The following is a 21253-nucleotide window of genomic DNA, read 5'->3' as shown; positions in this document are numbered from 1 at the left end:
AGTTTACAGATACAGCTTTAGTACCTCTGCTGCTGCTCAGAGATTTGGCAGGCTATAGCAGAAGGAACACCGACAAGTCCTATCAATTTTCATTCCTTGTACTCAGAATTCCATCTGCAGCAGTACAACTGGGAAGAATCATGTCAGATTCAATGTGTTGCTACTGTCCAGAGTAGTCACAAGTAGCTTAAGAGGCAAACCTGGATCTGTTTCAAAAGGGGAGGCGGGGGTGGAAGTTTAGCAGGCACATATTCCTGGACATCAGCTTTGGGGGGAGGGGGTAAAGAAATGGCTTCTGCTCTTCAGAAAATACTCCACGTATACTTCTGTTTAAAAAAAATAAACTGACAACATAGGTGTTTTCATTACACACAAACATTCTTCTGGAGGTCTAAAAGTTAATGTGTTTTTTTTCTGCTCTATACTAGCCAATAGCTTCTCGAAATAATAGCATTTACTGACTTTTCTTGCAGCATTTAGAATGCTGTCCATTCTTGTTATATCTGCTCATAACTACATTCACTGTAGAGTATTATGCATATAACAGTCTTCCTTGTGTTTTTTTCACTTCTTTTAAACAAATGCATGGAAATAACCTCACGACCTCATTGCCTCTCTCCCCTCAGCCTGTCTTTTCCTCACAGTTTATTGCCCCTCACTCACTGCACTGTATCTAAAAATAGAAGTTGTCCCCAGCTCAGACAGCTGTTTACCTACCTGTAAAACACTTAACGCATTTGAGGATGTACATAAACTGCTACTCCACAGCTATTTTATCCACACTTGTATATTTATGGTTAAAAGAATTCGTTATCTCTGAGAGGATACTGCAGGTGGAGGAGAGAATTTCATGTCAAGTACAACAGACATCTTCTACCAAACCTGTTACTTCTTTCTCAAGCTCCTCCTCAACGAAGATTTTTCAACTATTCTGATGCTTTATGTTCCTATTATTATCTGGGTAAGTACTGCTGGGAACCAATTCAAAACATGTAATTATGTGCAAAACTCATACCAATAACTAGGTAAGAAAATTAAGGCAATTTTAGAAAATAACCTATTTCTTGAAGTATGTTTTCATAAAAGACAGACATGCCACAACTAACAGCATATATGCAGTAAAATCTAAAAGCCAACTTTAAATAGTTCTCAGAATAGCAGCAGAAGAGTCTCTTGCATGGATTGCCAGTGGTCAAATATAGATTGATTTTTTTTTTTTTTAACCCCTAGCCTTTGGTGAACTTCAGGGAAGAAATATGACATGAAGTCTCTATTAACAGTTCTTTCGCCATTTGTGTCAAGAAGTTTAATCTGCAACTCATAGATAAAGCCAGAAGAGTTCCACAGCAGTGCCCCAATCTGCCTTCACTTTTAATATAGCACCCTCTCCAGTGATGCATTTTCATCTGAGCGGTACAGATGGTCCACTGCTTTATGTGCCTCTGCAGGCCATCCTCCAATATTAAAGACGCTTAATCTGTAGTGGCTCTCATGAGAATTAGGTATGCCTCTTATTTTCTCCCAGATTACACATATGAACTTGACAAGTCTGGTCACTCCTGTTTTATAGGAAAGTGCTATCAGAAATTTATGAAATGTTCTTCAGCTGGGGCATCAAGCTGAGCTTTATTAAGCCTATGAAACCTCCTAGCAGGCTGCTTTAGAGAAAGTCTGGTCCTCTTATTTTCTATGGTTTACGGTTGAGTTTAACAAGTCCCTGACTCCCTTCATAGCCTGAATTAGATACAGCTGCCTCTTTTTGTTCTTAACTCCTGCTAGTATGGGGAATGAGAATAGAGCCAAACTTAATTCTCCTGTGTGGCAACACAGAACATTACACTAAGTCACATTATAAATGTTGAAGAGATAAAGCCAGACTTCAGTACATTTATTCTATTTATAAAAGAACGGAGCCAGGTTCTGTTCCCAAGTAGCATTTACACTAAGGAAAGACTTATTTTTAATACTGCTGTCAGTTATTAATGTCAGTTCTACAGCAGCACAGGGAGGATGCACAGGGATGACCGGTGTCAGTTCTACCCCCGGATGGTATTTTTAATATGCTGTTGATCAGTATTGCTTGGCAGAGATTAACAGGCACTGTGTGCAGAACCAGTAGTTACTGGTTACTGACAGTGGCTTGCACACACTGGCGCTCCCAACCTTGCTAATGCAAGTCCTAGCACAACTGTCCCATGCATAAGCCCAGTGCAACTTCACTAAAGTCAAATAATTAAGTTATTCCAATATAATCAAGAGTAGTATCTGACTTTTCCTGTAACAGAAAAGGTACAAACATGTAACAAATTAATTCGTGTATCAAATATGTAAGTTAATCCTGCTTCGAGGCTAATTCTAGAAAGCTGTTTCTAGTTATGTTTACATTAACTGATTTTTTTTTTTAAATAAGCATAATGCAAAACACTAAATACAGAATTGGTATGGCAAGCTCAACTCGCCCAGCAGCCACCATGGAACAGGGTAACAGCATGTAAGCCACACAGTGGAACTGCACAATAAGGGAAAACTGGTTAGCAAGAAGCAGTGCACACCTGCTCTAAATATGGCTGGAGCCAATACCAGGTGTATTATTTAAGCAGACTTAGGTGTGCCATTTGTCCAATGTTTAAATTCATTGAAATACATGGTGCTGGAGTCCTTACCTAGCAACCAGCCCAATTAAAGCCACTTTGCCAGTTAAATAGATTCAGTAGTGCTGCTGTTCTTTTGAGTCACTCCTATATATCCAGGTTTGGTTATGGTAACACCTTTTTCACTGAAGCTGCCAACCATCACGTTTTGTTCGTAAGAGATAAACACCTTTTTATATGTGGATTGGGAAGAATCTTGTTTGCAATCAAACAAGATTCTCAGGGGAAGGCTGGTACCAACATTACTGCTGTAATCTAACAACATGCTATGTTTACTTACAGTTTTGTACTTTCTGATTTTTTTTTCCCCAGGCAGTCAAAAACTTATGAGAAAGTACAAAATCAAACCCCCAGTGCTAAATGTGACTCTCAAAGATTACAGCTGTGCTGACTGACCTACACAAACTACAGCTAAAGTATTTTTATTTGCAAGTACCTACAATTCTTCAGAAGTCAGGAACAGAGCTTCCAGACTTGTAGAGCACTGAATTACTATTCAGATGTATTCTTCTGACTCGCTTTCCTTATGCTGGTGAACTCTATACCAAAGCTAAATATTTATCACAGGGAAGCTTACTTGCTTTGCAGAATCTCCTCCCTATTCTATAACTTTATTTTAAATAAAATTGAATTATAAATTAGTTATAAATTTCCCTAGGACTTGATATTTTTAAAAGTGTTTTAAACAGCACAATATACTTTCCACAAATGCATACTATTATTTCTGTTCACTGCTTGATTGTTATTATTAGAGCTTCCCAGTAATACGCACAAAATTAGTTAGTCCTCAGATAGGTTAAATTGCTATTTGGATCCCCCAAATCCACAATAATAAACATGCTTTTCTGCACCACATGCAATGATGACCCAATAACACCTTGAAAGAGATTAAGAACTATTTCCCTATTATACTTATTATCTTCACATATTTATAAATAATAAAGATACACAGTCTTTGACTTTAAAGATAATTATATTAACTTGTATTAAGTACAGCAATAACCACAGACTTTCACTTCTGAGAATACCAGAAGGGAATGAATGCAAGTGCTTTAAGACAGAAAAAGTAGGCAAGAACAGTTACCATTACACAACTACCTTCTACCAAGCAAACAGATTGTTTTGTAGCCACATGCATCAGAAGACTCATGCTGCGTACATACATACGCAAACACATACAGGCATCCAGTACACGTATTAGCCGTATACGCACGGTAATTTGCTAAATGAGAAGCTAAGTGCTACGGCATCGGTTGTCTTTGGAAACTCTTTTCCGCACAGCCACAACCGGCGCGACTACCGCTCACCGACCACGGGGATACCTCCAGCGAGAGGCCGGCACGCACACGACCCCTCCAGCACCCACCGGCACCAGGACCGTGCCCTCTCCTCCCCCGCACAAGGGGGGCGCGGCCCGATCCCCCCCAGCAGGGTTAATAGCTACCGGGCTGGCACCGAGCGCCCACCCTGCCGGGCCGGGGCAGGCAGCAGCCTCGCGGCCGGGAGGGCCGAAGGGCGGTGGCGCTCCGGGGCAGCTCCCGCCGCACCTCCCGCCGCACCAGAGCGGGCTGGCCCGGGGCAGCGGAGGTGCAGCTATCCCGACGGCAGGACCGCATCGCCTCTCCTCCAACCTCCGCCTGTCCGGTACCCGGCGCCTCTCCTCCGCTCGCTCGCCCCTGCCTGCCCTCCCAGCCCCAAGCCCCCTTTCTCGTAACGCCTCATTCAACTCCCAGCCCCGCCCGTTACCTATGCAGCAGGAGCGCGGCCAGACCTGCTCGCTGCCTGCTGCATTAGACCCTCCGCCCAGGCTCCCCGCTACGGCAGCCCGGCTCGGCCTCCGGGAGCCACGGATGCGAGGGCACCGCCGCCCAGCCGCTCCCGGGCTCCGCGCCGTCCCTAGCTGGGGAGGCGGGCAGGAAGGAGGACTCCAAACACCCCTTCCAGCGCTCCCTGCGCGGGCAGCGCAGCAGCGGCCGCCGCCGGCGCACACTCACCCGCGGAGCTGGCGCTCAGCCGTGCTGTGCTACGGCCGGCGCTCTGACAGCTCGCCTGCGGAGCCCGGCGGGGCGGAGAAGAGCATCCTCCGGCCGTGGCGCCGGGCAGAGGCCGAAGCCCGTTTCCCGAACAAGCGTTTAGAGGAAGCGTTCGGGCGCCTGCTGCCCCACCTCTTCTTCCTCCTCTCCCTTCTTCTTTTCCCGTTTAAAAAGTTCATTTACCTCGAGGATCCTCCTCCCAGGATTGACGCAACGCCCCGGCGGCGCGCAGAGAGGAAACCTGTTCCACCAGCCCCCGGCTCGTTCAAAGTCCGGCGGCAGCCCCGCGGGCTGCAGCTCTGCCCTCCAGGCAGGAGGCGGCGGGGGCGCAGCTCCGCACCCCAGCGGGCAGGGGGGAACCGGCGAGGCCCCAGAGACAGCCCCCGTCAACGCGGAAGGGGCGATGCTGAGCTGCCGCTGGGTGCACCAAGCCTTTGTAAGCAAAGGGCGATAGTCCACTGAGGTGTGGGGAGAGCGAATTAATTGCCCGTCGTCGTTTATGCTCTTCTTGTCTCCTATTGCTAGCGTTTGCCCCGCGCGGCTGACCTCCCCCTAAGCGCTGCTGGGCTGCGGAGGGAGGTGAGAGACTCCAAAGCGGCTGAGGGGCTGGGGTCTGCCTGGGGCCCTGCACCGGGACACCTGTGGCAGGAGAGCCTGACGACTTCTTCTAGTGTGCTGGTAACACAGACCCCATTCCACTTGTGCGGTTGAAATTAAAGGACTCAATATTCATTAGTAGTTAAGAAAAGCTTAACCAAGCTCTTCAAGGTAGGGACTGTGTTTGCAGCAGGAGCCATCTACACTGCTTGGAACCACTTACATTCTACTCCTGGAATTTAATAGTGCTTGCATAAATATCTAAACGTAATACTTCCAGTGGATTCTTTAAGGACCTCTTAAATACATATCTTTCAAAGATACTGGTACATTAATATGTCAACAGAATGTAAGAGTATGACATTTTCTTCTAGCATTTCCATGTTGAGAGTGTCACACATGCAACACAGGTTACATCAGAACTTCCTGACAGCTATTATTACATCTGATAGTGAATTATCCATGGAGTAGGCCACAGATCACAAATTCCAGTGTGTCTGTAAGTTTTTATTTTGAATTTGTATCTTTAAAATATGCATTAGAAAACATATGTCTGAAAACAAAAAGAACTTTAAGCCACTATTTTTATCATAAAATGATGCTACAGTGAAAATGGTTTATGTGGTTGAAAATGGACAGGATATAGTTTTCCTGTGCAAGAACAACAATCAATGGAAGAGGAGGAGTAAGAAACAGGTTAGAAAAAGAAGATTCTATCATTTCCCTACTCAAGTCAAAATACACACTTAAACAGCTGCAGAGCCAGTGAGGAAATACAATGGTTCCTGAAAATGCTATAGGAAAATGACTAGCTGTAGTTTTAAGGCAAAAAGCCAGAGCAGAAGAGACTCACAGAAAGAACTATAGAGTTCTAGAAGTAAGTATTTTGAAAAGCAATGCAAGATCTATCTATCTATCTATATAAATACTTCTGTTCCACCTATGAATTATCTGGATTTTTGCTTTAAAACAAGCATTGCCTCCAATGACCTAATTCGGACTTTGCTGGAGAAGGCTAATGGTGTTGAACCCTTTTTCATTGTTGGCTACATTCTTGGCTACACATAGACTGACCCTAAATTAGCAAAAAGTGAAATGGCACAATTCCTCCAAATACAGCTATTTCACTACTAAGGTACCAAGTATGCTCCTATACTGACAGGAATAAACAATACAAGTGAAACACTTTATGTCAGTACAACTGCGTCCACACTAGGGGCTGCAACAGTATAACTGTACTGGTATAAGTAAACCGCTCACTAACAGCAGGTTACACTAACACAAAAGCTGTGTGTAAAACAGGAGCTACATCTTGCTAACATTTTGATAAAATTGTTATATCGCTTTCTGAGATAACATTTGACCTTTTTCTAGTGGCTTTCATCTCACAATAAAACAATTTACAGACAATTTTTACAACACACCTGTGAGCTATGATGTTCTGATTCTGCACATTTTAGATATTAATTAGTGTCAGATAAGGCAGCTGAGTCACCCAGAGCCAAACAGACTTTCAGCAACAAGGCCAGGACCAGAACCAGGAACCCAGCATTCTGCTGTCCTAACCACAGGCCAACAGTTTGCCATCTGCAATATACAACCTTTACAAACTATCTCTAAAGGGACTGCAAACAGTAACTACCAAGCCAAAAGAAAATACAAAGTTTGCTACACAGTGGTCCACATTTTACATTGGAGAAGAAAATGGACAAGCTCCCTGTTTAAAACATAATTTTTCTAGAGCACTGTAAATGGGATTTTTCATTATAAGACCTAATATAAAGCTACCTTGTGAATTTTCATTAATATAAACTACAAGCAACAAAGATGTATTAGTGACGTTAGTATAGCAATCTAAATTTGATTTAACATCACTGGAAAAATCTGTCGCAATAGATTGCTCATTTCAACAAAAGGGTATATTCACCTCACAGTGAGTGCATGTAATTTCCATTAATGTTAATGGGAGTTATGCAAGTGCATTAAGAGGATAATATACCCCCTGGTCTGAGACAACCCTGCAAAGTGAAAGGTGCTTCCTCTTGAAGAGAATGGGGTTTCCATCTCATGCATTTCAAAAGAACTTGTTCTGGCACTGTTACAAAACAGGATGGATAACAACTATTATGCATACTTGGTGAACAGTTTCCAAAGTTAAAGCAGTTTAGTGATTTCAGCTAGTTTTCCTATTGCAAAAAATTTGAGGGATATAGATACATTTAAAACACTGTGGTTTATTTGAAGTCTAGGGCAACAAAATCATGTGAAATTACTGGTAAAACAAGAAGGTCTGAAAGCCTACTGGTGCAATGAGGAAGGAACTTTTTAGGTGTCTACTTTTAAAATAAAACAAACTCTTTCATTCACTACCTGGAAAAGGATTCCATTGGTGTACATAGATCATCACAAAGGATCAGGAGTTCAAAAGATAAAATGAAGAAACAAGATCCCTCCCTTTCACTCCCACACCAGAGCTTTTTCACTGTGCATCACCAACTAAATTTCAGATTTCTCTCACAGTATGCCATTGAACAGCTTCGAGTTATTTTACTGTACCTCAAATAACAAGTGTTGCCTATTACCTAAATAATTTGTCTAAAAAAAAATATGCAGGATATACCTATTAAAATTAGGAGAAAATAGACATGCAGGCATTTCTTTAAATATCATCACACATCTATCTGCATCGTTAGGCACATAAATCCCTCCAAAAATTTAATCTACAGTTTCTCTGTACACCTGACTTTCAAGTAGCTTGGCACAGAAAAATATATTGAACACTGCATGTTGGACTGTTAACTAAACTATGGATTTGCACATAAAGGGGAACCACTTTGATCCAGTTGGCAGGTAGCAGGGATCCACAACATTATCTTTTCATCAGTTCTGAGACAACAGCTGAAACTCAAGGGTGTAACAAGCACTCATGGGGAACTCACCCCCCAAAATGGAGCACAACAGGAAGAGCAGCATGTCAGCGATACAAAGAAGCAACTTCTGGGAAACAAGAGGACAGTCAGAGACAGTCCAAGTCATTAAAAAAACACCCCCAAAATAGGAGATAGGCAACATGCTGCGCAAGGCATGTCTTTTTCACTGTTGCCAAATACATTGTGCTTTCAGAGCTCAAACATTGCTCTCTTCTCACATTACATGAAAGAGAAAAGAAGGGCTGGCTTTCACATTTTTACATACTTCAGTCAATGCCTTCCAACTCTTCTTCAGACTTGCTAATCTTTACAGTAACTCATCATATGTAAACCTCTCAAACCATTAGTCATTTAGATTTCCCCTCTCTGCTTTTATATTTTTTAATGTATACACACATGCTCTGAGCCATTTTTAAAGACCTAGAAATAAAGCCAGCAACAGAACATGAGTCTGATCTCCCTTGCTTTTCCTCAGTGTAATTTATTACAGTAATCAGTCCAGAGTTATACTAATTACACTAGTCAGAGCCCTTATGGCAGTATGGAGTTTAATTTTTTACTTCTTTAAACAACTGCATTTCAGTTGCATAAAATGTGTAAATACTGCTTCAACAACAAATCAGAATGCTATTAGAAGGCATAAACAGCACAATGTGCTCCACTCCTTGATACCTCACATTGCATGCATTTTATATCACAGACTCCAGATCAATATGATTTTGTGGGCAATTGCTCCACTCTTATCTTTTAAAGTCAGGTTGCATTTTCTATAAATACGCAATCACTTTATGCGGGAAAATGGTTTATATGTTTTGAGGTACTGTGAAAATGGAAAAGGGGAACACAGCCAAGAAAAGAAAGGAGAAGGGAAAAATTCACCTTGCTTGATTGATCCAAATGCTAAGCAAAGAAATGCATTATACTCTTCTGGGTGAAAAAATAAAGATTAAGTACAGTACACTGTATGAATTTAGTTACAACTATGAGTTTACAATGTGTCAAGGCTTAATATAATTCTAGTTTAAGACTAATCAAATGAATTTTGATCATAACACACAACAGTGGATGCAAGTTACTTAGCAAAATACTGAAGCAGCAAAGATGATGGGGAAGTTGTAACAGTAACAGAAGTAAAACCCCAGTGCACTGACAAAAGTGATAGCTTATCTATTTGGACAACAAACCCAAACCAAATCTTTCCTGGAAAGCCAAACAGAAATTCATAAGAAAACACTATTAGAATGATCCTGAAGTTCACATACAAAATTAATATATGTGTTCTGAGCATGAATATAATTAATAAGGTTCAAAGATGCATCTGAAGATCTATATAGAGGATGCAAATTCAATGAACTATTGTTGGTCACACAGCCCATATAAATAAGAAAAGAGAACAGTTGTGAAAAAAGCAGGCCTCCTTTTTCCACATTTATAAATTACCCTTAGAATAGCTGCTTGTAAGCCAGCAATGATTTAATAATTTATTTTAATAAAGAATTTTTCTTTTCATAAAGAATTCAGAATTTTTTTGTATATCCTGATCTAATTTTCCTTTGTAGGCTTTCAACACATTTTAGGAAGATGCTCAGGCTGCCTCCTGTTCTGATAGCTGGATGTTGAAAATGTACGGATATGGAGCAATGGGACAAACAATGTATTCAATTGATTATTAACTAATGATTAGCTGCCATCTCAGCATAAGTTAGTATGTGATGCAAAACGTGAAAGACTATTATATTCACTTTTACTAAAACTTCTCTTAGAAGTCAATAATCACTGCCCTTATTAAATAACATTTCCTAAGAAAATAGTAAAGTACGTAACGATAAAATACTTGGTGCCTATCTAAAAACAACTATGCTCTGATTTGAAAGTATTAGAACAGAAAAATGTATAATCAACTGATACCAGATAGAGCGAGCAGCAGGCCTCACCTTAATGTAACACTACAATGGCCACTTTTTCTGTGGCCCACTGTGCATTTAACGTTAGTCAAGGATCTATCTGCGTGACCACATTATCTCCATCTATCTCCAGCAGAGCACTCCTGGCACCCTGAATGGTCACTGTCATGTCCTGCCTTTCAATAGCTCCTGAAATTGGAGCAGGTATCCAGTGTACGTTATATACTCTTCGCCATATAAAGGTTTGGGTTGCGGTTTTTAGGTTCAGGTGAATTTGCTGCACCTACAGCAGAAGTACCTTCGCTTACAAAGACCTATTCTGTAGGCACAAAATCCGAAGGGATGCAACTGGTCTTCACCACCATTAGGAAAGCTACAGCTTACTGTTTACTTACTCTGCTTTTCATTATGTCTTCTAATTATTACTGTTTAGCTATTCTCCCTCTCTACCTCAAATAATTTTAATAATAATATAGATATCTGGATCTGAATATTTATATATTCTAAGCCAGACTTCCAATTGCACAATTTTAAGAAATATTAGGAGAGCAAATTACACAATTGCCAGCATTTCGCACACACAAAGAAGGCTAAGTCATTTTCTTATTCGGTTGCCTCAATAGCACAAGTGAGGCAAAGCTTATGGTGGGATGTGATACCTGTTATTAGATCAACTGCTACACGTGGGAGGGAACAGACACACCCTCAGGTATATCAAGCACTTCTTGAAGTCTGAAATAGAAACAGCAATCTTCAAAGCTAAACTGCTCTGAGTTTAACTAATGTGTTAATCAAGCCATCTGAAAGAAAAGTAGCTCATATCTCTGATATAGGGAGGCTTGCTAACAAAGAAAGAGGAGACATAGCTTAATCTGTTAAAACAAAGAAGTAACTCATCTCCTGAAAAACATAGACTTATTACTGAGGTGGGAATACAAGAGAAATCAGAAGAGAGGTTAAGAAAATTATAATACCTATAAAACCAGTATCTCTAACGAGCCCATAATTTTTACCTTTTAACAGAGTCATGAATTTTAATATTGAAGCATATCTTTTGAAGGTGCTTTGTAGATGTCCCTTGGGGGTCAGGACTGATTCATCAGAGATGGAGTGGTTACTTTATGAGAAATGTTCACCTACCAGTCATTGGCATCTCTCACTTATTGATCATCTGCAAGGACCTTGGGGGTTTCTTGATGGACTTTCTGTAAGGTCATTTGGTGGGTTTGGTTATGCAGGTTATTTCCTCTGGGGACTACGGAGATATATCAGCAAGTAGATATGCAGTTTTGAAAGTGTTATGGTAGCTTCATTACTCTCAGTACAGGTAACATGCAGTCATTTGAAAGATTTAATGCATATGTTATGAATTCTTAAAATACAAATTATTATATTTTGAAAAAGTTGCTTTTTAATTACAAATCAACAATTTCTCCCCCCCCCCCAAGTCCCAAGGGCAGAGATTATTTATATAATGTCTAAAGGACACTAAAGCCATCCAAATGCTTTCTACTGCATTCAAAACGAGAAAAATACTGAAACAGAAACATGTCCCACCCCTGCTAAAGAATGCTTTACTTTTATTTCCAGAAAGTTAAAAATAAAGTTGAATCTACATGTGAGCTTGAGCATCACTCCTCTACCTTTAGAGTTTGCAATCTCCTATAATGAAATGACAATTAAGATTCCTGCATGCAAGAAAACCCAGATCATGACTACAATACTATACTATTAAGAGCTACTGAGTCAGTGGTCTGAAATGTGCTTTGCAAACCTGTTTCTTCCTCCTCTCATCTTTTGTGTTAAATTTTTTTAATACATTTGTATAAATAGATCTGATTTTTATTCATCTTTCAAAAATTTCAGGCTGATTATAGAGTTGTCTAAAGCGCTAAAAATAAGTCTTCAGCTACTGTCTGTGTTCAGAGTCTGTGCAATTAGATCCTTCTTTCATACTTTATATAACAAGATAAAAGATTCCAATTCTGTAATCTGACCAGCATTCTGGTCTTCCACCCAATTATCTTAGTTTCAACCTTTTATTTTCTTTCTATCACATAAATACCCATTTCAGGTGATTTATATCTGTGTTCTCTTCATGTGTACAGCATATTACAAGATCCAACTGAGCCGCATTGCTATTCAATACCATAATCATAATTTCTCTTTTCATTTGAGAAAAATACTTAGCTCTATGTAATTTTCTCTAGATTCACAAGCAGCATCCTCTCTATTTGCCATTTAAACCTCCCCTAACTCTTCATCATTGTAGGAGCATCACTGGCTACAACTGTATTTGGCATAGAACAAATTGAGCCTGATTGGTCCCTCTAAACATCATTTTGTTTTTTTATTTTTTTATTTTTAAACATCACAGCTGCCCTTTCTGGCTTAGGATACATATTATTTCTGATTTCAAACATTCCTTAAAAATTATGTCTGATCCTGAATTCAGAGAGAATTTTATTACTAACTTTAGTAGAAGCACAGTCTATATTTCTATCACTACAAAGCTTCTGCGTTACCAGTGAGCAGCAAATTACAAGTCAGATATCTTACACATAGTAAGTCTTATTTACATACCTAAAATGGAGTCAACTGATTTTTCAGGAGTGGTTAGCACCCACAGGAAACAGTTCTGAAAATTTATGTAGCTTTCCTTAGGTCCTGAAATTGTAGCTGAATACTCTTGACATTTGGCAATGCAACCTTTTTATTTGTACTTTAGTTAGCTTTACATTATTTGCATGCCTCATCACTCTCATGGTTGATTACAGTAATAATTCTTGAGAAACTTGCTAGCCCCAAAGTGTAACAGAGATCAACTACCTCCCCTGCCAAATTGGAGTGTCTGACATGAGAATATCTGAGTGTATTTCTTCAGGAATTGAAGAGACTATTTTTCAAGACAAGACTGGATGCTCTTAGCTGGAAAAAGTCCTTGCCAGACACTGAAAAGTTGATATGTAAATTGTAGATGCAGAGCAAATTGTTAAAATGAGTTTTTAAACTCAAAATCTATTTTTTCAGATTTGGCTCTTAGGTTTTTCCTGAATAAAACCATGTAGTATCAGCAAAAAGCTCCTGGAGGTACCTATGAAGTCACCACACAGATTTCTAGTAATAACAGTGGTAAAACCAAAAAAATTAACTACTATCCTTCAAGTATGAATGATGGTAGAGCGCCAATCAATATTTATAGTTCAGTATTAAAATGTTTTGAATTTTGTTTACTAGCAAAGAAATAGGTCAAGACAAACTTCAGGCTTAATCATTTCCAGCTGAATAGATTTTAAAAAGGCCAAAATCTTTCATGAAGTGGAATGTTTTACCCCAGGAGCTCTGGCTGTAGTAGTATGTAATTCCAAGGCGGATTTCCTACTCACCAGCAGATTTTTGGCTTGCATATTTCTAAATGCACACAAGATCACACACCAAATTTTGTTCTGACTTGCATCAATTTAATACAAAGTAACTGAAATAGCCTAGTGTATTTTACCAAGAAGAAAGTATTTTAAGTGAACAAAAAAAATATTTCACCAAAAGCACTGTGACACACTTGCTAAATGAGAATCTATTCAATACTCCCAGTTTTATGATTAAAACCTCTAAAATGCCTAGAGCAATTTTAATTTTTTAAAAACTATCTTGGGCATAAAATTCTTGCAAAACATGGTGGTTCCAATATCCAGGATATGGAAAGAGGAGAAATATATGCAAATAATATCCCAGTCTCAGGCTCATCAAGTCAAAATCAAAATGAGTTATATCAGGTAGCACCTGTTTAGAATGCTTGCTTTTAAATGCTGCATGAATTAGTAGATATTTGAAACTTAAAGCAGTGTGTTATCTGCCAGAAGGAAGCTGGTAATCCTTCAAATGCTAACAACAATGGAAAACATGTTAATCTTTTATGGCCAGTAATATCTCTTAAAATAATAATACCCCCCCCTTAATATCTCTTAAAAATCATCTTTATTTGAACCATACTAAAACTGAATGATAAGAAGTTAGAAGTAATATTTCTTCTCCTTGCGCAGATCTTTCAACATATTGTTTATGCCCTACAAAGAGACTGTGAAAGACTTTTCACCAACAATTGGGATAAAATGTCTCAAAATATAACATGTTTATTTTTACTTATTTTTTTAATGTAGATAGATATCTAGTGTATTAAAATTTAAAACAGTCAAAAGCAAAAGCACCCAAATAATCTTTCAAAATGTGGAAATACTTCTGTTTAAAAATAGTACGCACAAAGAAAAAAAGGTAGCATTTTGAAAGTGTTCTTAGATTTCAGTCAGCAATTTGTCAAAACCAGCCTGAAGAGCATAGAGATGAATGACATATATTCATTTGGTATAGTCAGCTGCAGTTTTTAAAGACAAAAATATTAAGGTTGGAACCTTCTCCTCCCAGCTAACTCCTCCTCCTGCTCCTCCCCCACCTGATAATTCCCCTTTCTCATCCCACTGCTATAGATATGCCTAAAATAAACCCTTGGATCTGAACTCCAGATAGACAAGGGCCAGAATTTGTAGTTTGCAGCTTTTCCTAAAAACCAGCCAATTCCACACACCTTAAAAAAAAAGTTCCCACTTGGAATTCAAATCACTAAGGTTAGTATTGTTCTAGAGCTGTTTTGGTTTGGTGGTGGGAGTTTTTTTCTGCTATGAGGCATGAGTTTTTGACCATGAATTTTAGTTTAGAACAAGATTTTTGGGCTGAGCCTCTTCCTTTGCAGCTCAGTGTAAATTCAGCCTATATCAGTATATGAACTGCGCATACCAATCATCCAGAACAAGCCCATGCAGATTTACCTGGATGAATCTAGGTACTTTAAAAGAAATTCTGCAGAAAGAAACAACAGGAAAGCTATTCCAGAGTTACTACTACAGACTGCCAGATCTGAGTATAAGGTGTGAACGGCCAGCCATTTCCCACTGTATTTGATCTTTTGCAACCCAAACTCTAAGCCTGCTCTTTGGCTGACTCTGCAGAACAGTAAGATGACAACTGCATCAGGACACTATATTATCATATGGCAGTGTAGTTCAGATCTGAGGTAATTTTGCAGTTAAATTAAACTTGACTATCTTTGGCTTTTTCTAGATGAAAATATAAAAGTTATAATTCTGTTAAGATTTTTAGCTTAACTGGTTTTGCATATCTTACATTCTCTAATACTAGCTTCTTACCTATTGCTTTTCATAATTAGATCTCGAAGGGTTTTACAAATTAGGTATTGAATATTTGTTATACTGATTGAGAAACTGAACTGTAGAAGGGTAAAATGGCTTACTCAAGGTCAATTCAACAGGTCAGTGATCCATCTAGGAACAGACATCCTGGGCTCCAAAACACTGTTCTATTTGCCAGGTTAGCAGTTTCCAACTTGAAGCCCATGGACCTCTAGGGCTTCGCAGATTAAATCTCTAGGCTACATAATATGTAATCATTTGCTTTGCTTACCATAGTTTCTATATGTGCATCAGAACATATGAACTATCCTGTGCTAACAGCTCTCCTTGATACTCCAGCACATGGAAGATCTTTCAGATTAGTGTTGCCAATGAAGGTCTCAGACAACTATGCTCTGAACTGTCGCCCACTTAGGTAACTAGAGCAATAATGTAGGGCTATAGACAATACACACTCAAATAATGCTATTGAGAAGCAAGCATATGAGGACCACCCTGTACTCTGGAGAAGCCTACAGGGCAAACAAGTTACTATGCGTGTGTACATGCATCTGTTGAGTGTCAACTAAGGTGTGCTCCAGCACTTACTGCAGTGGGCAATATGCACATATGTTTCTGGGGTGCAGGATGAAGCAGAAGAGGGGGAGAGGGAGAAGGACAAGGGGGATGGTGGGGTACAGTGTCAGAGGAGGTAACAACCTTCCCATGCAACACACAGACATATACACCAACCGGTGTTAAATTAAAACAGAAACACTCCTTAATGCAACCTTAGTAAAGCAGTTCATACTTTCCATATCTGGTATTCTGGATTGTCTGAAGACTCAGGTAGACACATCCATATTGATGACAATGCTCAAGTGCTCAATTGCTCAAGAACCATGAAGTAAGCAGTTAGAACAGGAAGTCTCAAAGAATAAGTAAATAACTAGGATTCTGATATAATCACATAACTTCAGTTACTTATAATTTATCCAAGCCCCGTCCAATTTGTGAGGAAAAAAAGGCAAGTAGGAAAACACCAATGTATTTATGATGGAAAGTCATGATTCAGGATCTTGCTAAAACAGTCAATAGGCAGTCTGTTTACTTTGATCCCCCAAGGATCTGTACTGATTTTGGCTAAGATGGAGTTAATTGTCTTCAGGGTAGCTAATATGGTGCTATGTTTTAGATTTGTGATTAAAACAAGTGTCTACAATACACTGACGTTTCAGTTATTGCTGAGCAGTGCTTACACAGCATCAAGGCCTTTTCTGCTTCTCACACTGTCCTGCCAGAGAGCAGGCTTGGGGAGGGGCAGGACACCGCCAGGACAGCTGACCCCAACTGACCAAAGGCATATTCCATACCATATGACATCATGCTCAGCAGTAAAAAGCTGGGGGAAGAAGGAGGAAAGAAGGACATCTGGAGTTATGGCATTTGTCTTCCCAAGCAACTGTTATGTGTGATGGACCCCTGCTTTCCTGGAGATGGCTGAAGACCTGCCTGCCGATGGCAAGCAGTGAATAAATTCCTTGTTTTGCTTTGCTAGCGACGTAGATTTTGCTTTACCTATTAAATTGTCTTTATCTCAACCCACAAGTTTTTGCTTTTTTACCTTTCTCACTCTCTCCCCTATCCCATTGCAGGGGAATGAGCAAGTGGCTGTGTGGGGCTTAGCTGCCTGCTGGGATTAAGCCACAACAGGATCACAGACACCAAGCCCAAGAACAAAAAAAGATGGAAAAAAATTTGCAGCTGAGTGCTCAAGATCCAGAAGAAAATACTATGTTCCAACTGAGTCCCTTTCATCAGTCCTTAACTGATGCCTCTGCTGTAAGAGATTTTAAGAGACTAAAACATTTATTAAAACTTAAGCATAATGCAGATTTATCTGTTGCAGAGTTGATAATAGGCAATGGTGATAACTCACAAAATTTGCATAGCTATACCAGTTTGTACCTAACTACAAACTGCCTTGAGGATGCTGACATACCTGTCATGCACTCTCTTCAAATCATTGAGACACTCCACTGCCGCTAACAGCATCTGAAGTTAGAAAGCACTGCTCATCAGTTTTTACCCTGTGATCAAGTTTGAACATCAGACAAACCTCAAGGGCTTGTTTTGACTTTTGAAAACACTTCTTTCTTAGACTAGACCCTTTTTCTTCAAGAAGCACATCTTTCCTTCCCTTCTCAACAATCTCTGCAAGTTCTAATTTTCCACACACATTCCCAGTTGTGAGCATGTGGCTGACAAATCTAGAGGTACAAACCACAAGCTGAGTGCTAGAAAACTCTTTGCTGCTGGAACCATGATTAAAAAAAAAAAAAAATCTACTGAAATTTAGGATGGCCTGAATGGATCAAACCAATAACAAAAGGGCTGACTTTAAGCCATTCTGCTAGTTCAGACATGTTAAAAAACGTTGTTGGGGTAACTTCATCCCTTGTGCTAGATCAGGTGTCATTTCTCCCATAGTTCACCAGAATAAATCATGAGCTTGGTTCAGTCTGGCAAAAAGACAGATCTAAATCTAGTTTATACTTCCAGATAATCCAGTACTGCACAGATCTAATCTTAATGATCACAAATGCAATCTGCAAATGTTATTCTCCTTGCTTTAAAACAGAGTTAGGTAGTAGGAGTGTTAACATTTGCTTATCAAACCTAAACACAAGGCAAAGAAATGGAAACTCTCTATTTAGCAGGCTGTGTTACAAAGCAGGAGCTCCTCAAACTTTTTACAACAGTAATCTCATAGTAAGCCTTCTCAAAAAGTTTATAGAACATATTTCTCTTCTTTCAGTTTGCAATGTGCTGATCTCCTTATCCTCTCACTGGTAAGTCTGACAAAAATGAATTCAGAGAAAAGTTCATTAGACCTGCCCCAGTGACTATAACAGTGATGAACTAAGGTAAATTAGAAGCTTAAGTTTCTTAGTAGCTTGATCAGTTTAATGGAAAGGAACAATTAAATACTGTGGCAAATAGTTACAGCATGGACACAGACACTATTAACTGAAGTTGGATTTTTAAACCTTAAGTAACATCAGAAGCAGCTAGACTACATAAGATACACATCAGTCCCTGACTGTCCCCTTTCCATGTCAGCTCTGTGACATAAACGATCTGTTATCTCAGTGATTTTCCCCATACCACTTTTACTGAAATAGACAACATCATATAAATGGTCCAACTACACTGGTCTGAGGCAGTGTATGTGAAATTGTAGTTTATGTTTAGCAGCACTATTATGTAAGAGTAGAATAACCAACCTCTTCAATTTTTACAACCTGAAGTGTATTGCATTTAAAAATAGTCTTACAGGTCATTCTACATCTGTGTTTATATGATGACAAATTCTTCTGTAATTTCAGCACTGAAATATTTTGTCCCCATTCTGACACATTATCGTAAAGTCTCAGGATTACAGTAAGGATGGCTATTCCTAGGGGCATAATATTAGCTGCATACGAGATTGATGTTGGTAGCTACAATGAAGCATAACAGCACTATCTCTGCAGATAACAGAGCATTAGAAGTTCTCTTGCTGACCTACAGCTCTAAAAATAAATGCTGAGTGACTTGAATAGCTTTGCAGCAGCTCCTAAGTTAAAAAGATTGAACTACAATAGACAAATTAAATAGAGCATTGTGAATTCTTCAGGTCCAATTAAAATGTGTATAATTTGAAGCTTGCATTTTCACATACTTTTGTACATACTGATACTCAGACAATACTGCAATTCAATATTAAACACACATATGAAGCTACACGACAAACACAGGTAACACTCAAGTCTCATACTATCTTGATTTCAATGAAGAAATGTTTTTAAAAAATTTGGACAATGCTCCCATGCATTTAGCAACTATTAAATTTTAGTAACTCCATAAATCAACAGTGATGCATCCTGAAAAGCTTTTAAATACTCTCCAGCATCGTTGATATTTACAACTTTATTAATACTTCTTTTTACCTTTTCTGACTTAGTAGTACACATGGGAAGAGTCTTACCATGACTTACCACAAAGGTCAAGCAGATTATTAAGTAACTAATTCTGGGGAATTGGATGAAGTCTGAGTGGGTGCCTCAGTGAGCGTCTTCAAGCAGGAAGATATGTGTTTATTATGATTTTAAATTATTGCTTCAGATGTTTATGACCACAAAAGGCACCTTGTTCTCCCAGTACTCTTCTAGAATACAGTCAAAAGTAACAGAAAGCAACAATCAAATCTGAGAAACGGCACAGTAACACAAAGCAATTTTCAAAGTTGATAGCTACTGGTAATACACAGAACATCAAATTGTTTTCATCTCCCTCTTAGAAAGCTTCCTTAAAAAATTAGACCTGCAGATGTAAGATATTTCATACCACTATAATGTGCACTGCCATTCGGCTCACACTTTACCTCCTTGTCACATCTACTTTCCCATAGTTCAGAAATTCTTTGGGATGCAGTCTGACTATCTGGTACTGGACCCATTCCCTCAGTTGTCTATAGACAGTGGGAAAACAGCGTGTTCTAACATCGAAGGCAAGCAATTGCAACAGGAAAACCAGGCTGAAAAAATAAATAAGTATTCCTAGACACAGAAGTCAACTAGACCTAGATAAGTAAATATTCCTAGGAAGAAAAGACAACTAGATCTAGATAAGTAGGTAGAGGAAGTAGTTTATAGCCTGAGTTTCCTCCCTCCAGTTAGTCATCTTCCTTAATTCAGTCAGCTGAAATAATATGTATGATTAAAAATTTTCTGTGAAAGGAAGAGGTTAGGAAAATAGACAGTGTCAAATACACGCTCCATGGTTTTAGACTACAGAGAATGTACTTAAAAGAAAATGAATGGAATACTAAAGTGTCATCTTAGTTTACACCTACCTATACTGCTGCCAGTATTTCTTCATATACTTCATGCACAGCAGAAAACTCACAAAATCTTCTCTGCCCACCTGATGTGATCTTGCCAATACAAAAGTATTACATAGTGGCATCTAAATAGTGACTTACTACGTTCTTCTGTCAGCAAAGTTTTTAAAGAAGCTCTACTATAGAAGTTCATAAGTAAGATTCAGTGTCTTTATCAACAGTTTCAGGGGCAAACAGGAAAAAAAATAATGAGGCAAAAACTTGGAGTCTCAAAATTCTAAAGCTCTGGTCCCCAACAAACCATTTTAAGCATATAAGGAGACATGGGCAGTAGAGACTAACCTAAGGCTTTCAAGTTTGACAATTTCAAACTCATTCTCAGAAATTACACAGTTCTGCTCATTTACCAGTTAGCTAAGAAACCGAGTTATCAGTCTTGGTATTCTTGTGACTGACCACTCTTACCCTAATTTTTTCAGTGGGAGTCAGTGTAAGAAGGTTGTCATCTGTTCAAAATCACAGTGTGATTCATTAGAAAGCAGCAATATGTGACCTCTACTTTGAGTAGCTAAGTAACAGGGTGCAAAACATTTGCATGTAATGCTATCCATCTCATTTTACATATGTACCAATATAAATAACCATACACATGCAGAGCATCAGGGAACAAGCTTCAAGAATTCCCGATTCCTCTTATTTTTCTGACAAAACCTTTCCCTGGTGAAAAAAATTCAAATCTCACCTTCATTAAGAACAAAGTGCATGTCAAACTTCTTTTTTTATAATAAAAATCTCATCCAACGTATCTGTAAATCAAAAAACAAATCTACGGAGGATTGCACTGCACATCCACTTCCCTACCTAAACTGAGGATGAACAAGAGAATTTACCTAAAGGACAACTGTTACTTATGTGACAACATACTGCAAGATACTAAGACATTATGCTGATCTGAATGGTACAAGAATCAAACAGGAACAGAATGGTTTCAACACTTTGAAAAGCCGTTCCAAAATTTGAGTCACCTAAGGTCAGCAAACCCAATGGCTACCAGGCTTGCTGTATTCTGGGAT

At 39.1% G+C, this 21253-nt stretch overlaps 1 protein-coding gene across 14 annotated transcripts in view; it reads right to left on the bottom strand.

Annotated features, from left to right (window-relative positions):
• The window catches only part of SULF2 (sulfatase 2), a 167320-nt gene that overhangs the window by 67597 nt on the left and 78470 nt on the right, over window positions 1-21253 (bottom strand). For 3 of the 14 annotated variants that reach the window (XM_052788329.1, XM_052788404.1, XM_052788396.1), the window contains exon 1: window positions 4646-4849. The exons of 5 other annotated variants lie outside the window; for them this stretch is intronic. The gene's annotated coding sequence lies outside the window, so the exon portion shown is untranslated. 6 more of the 14 variants (XM_052788354.1, XM_052788439.1, XM_052788430.1 and 3 more) reach the window with 6 other exon arrangements.

The sequence above is a fragment of the Harpia harpyja genome, chromosome 1, assembly GCF_026419915.1.
Source record: "Harpia harpyja isolate bHarHar1 chromosome 1, bHarHar1 primary haplotype, whole genome shotgun sequence".
NCBI classification, from domain to species: domain Eukaryota; kingdom Metazoa; phylum Chordata; class Aves; order Accipitriformes; family Accipitridae; genus Harpia; species Harpia harpyja.
This window is presented reverse-complemented; position numbering and strand designations above follow the sequence as displayed.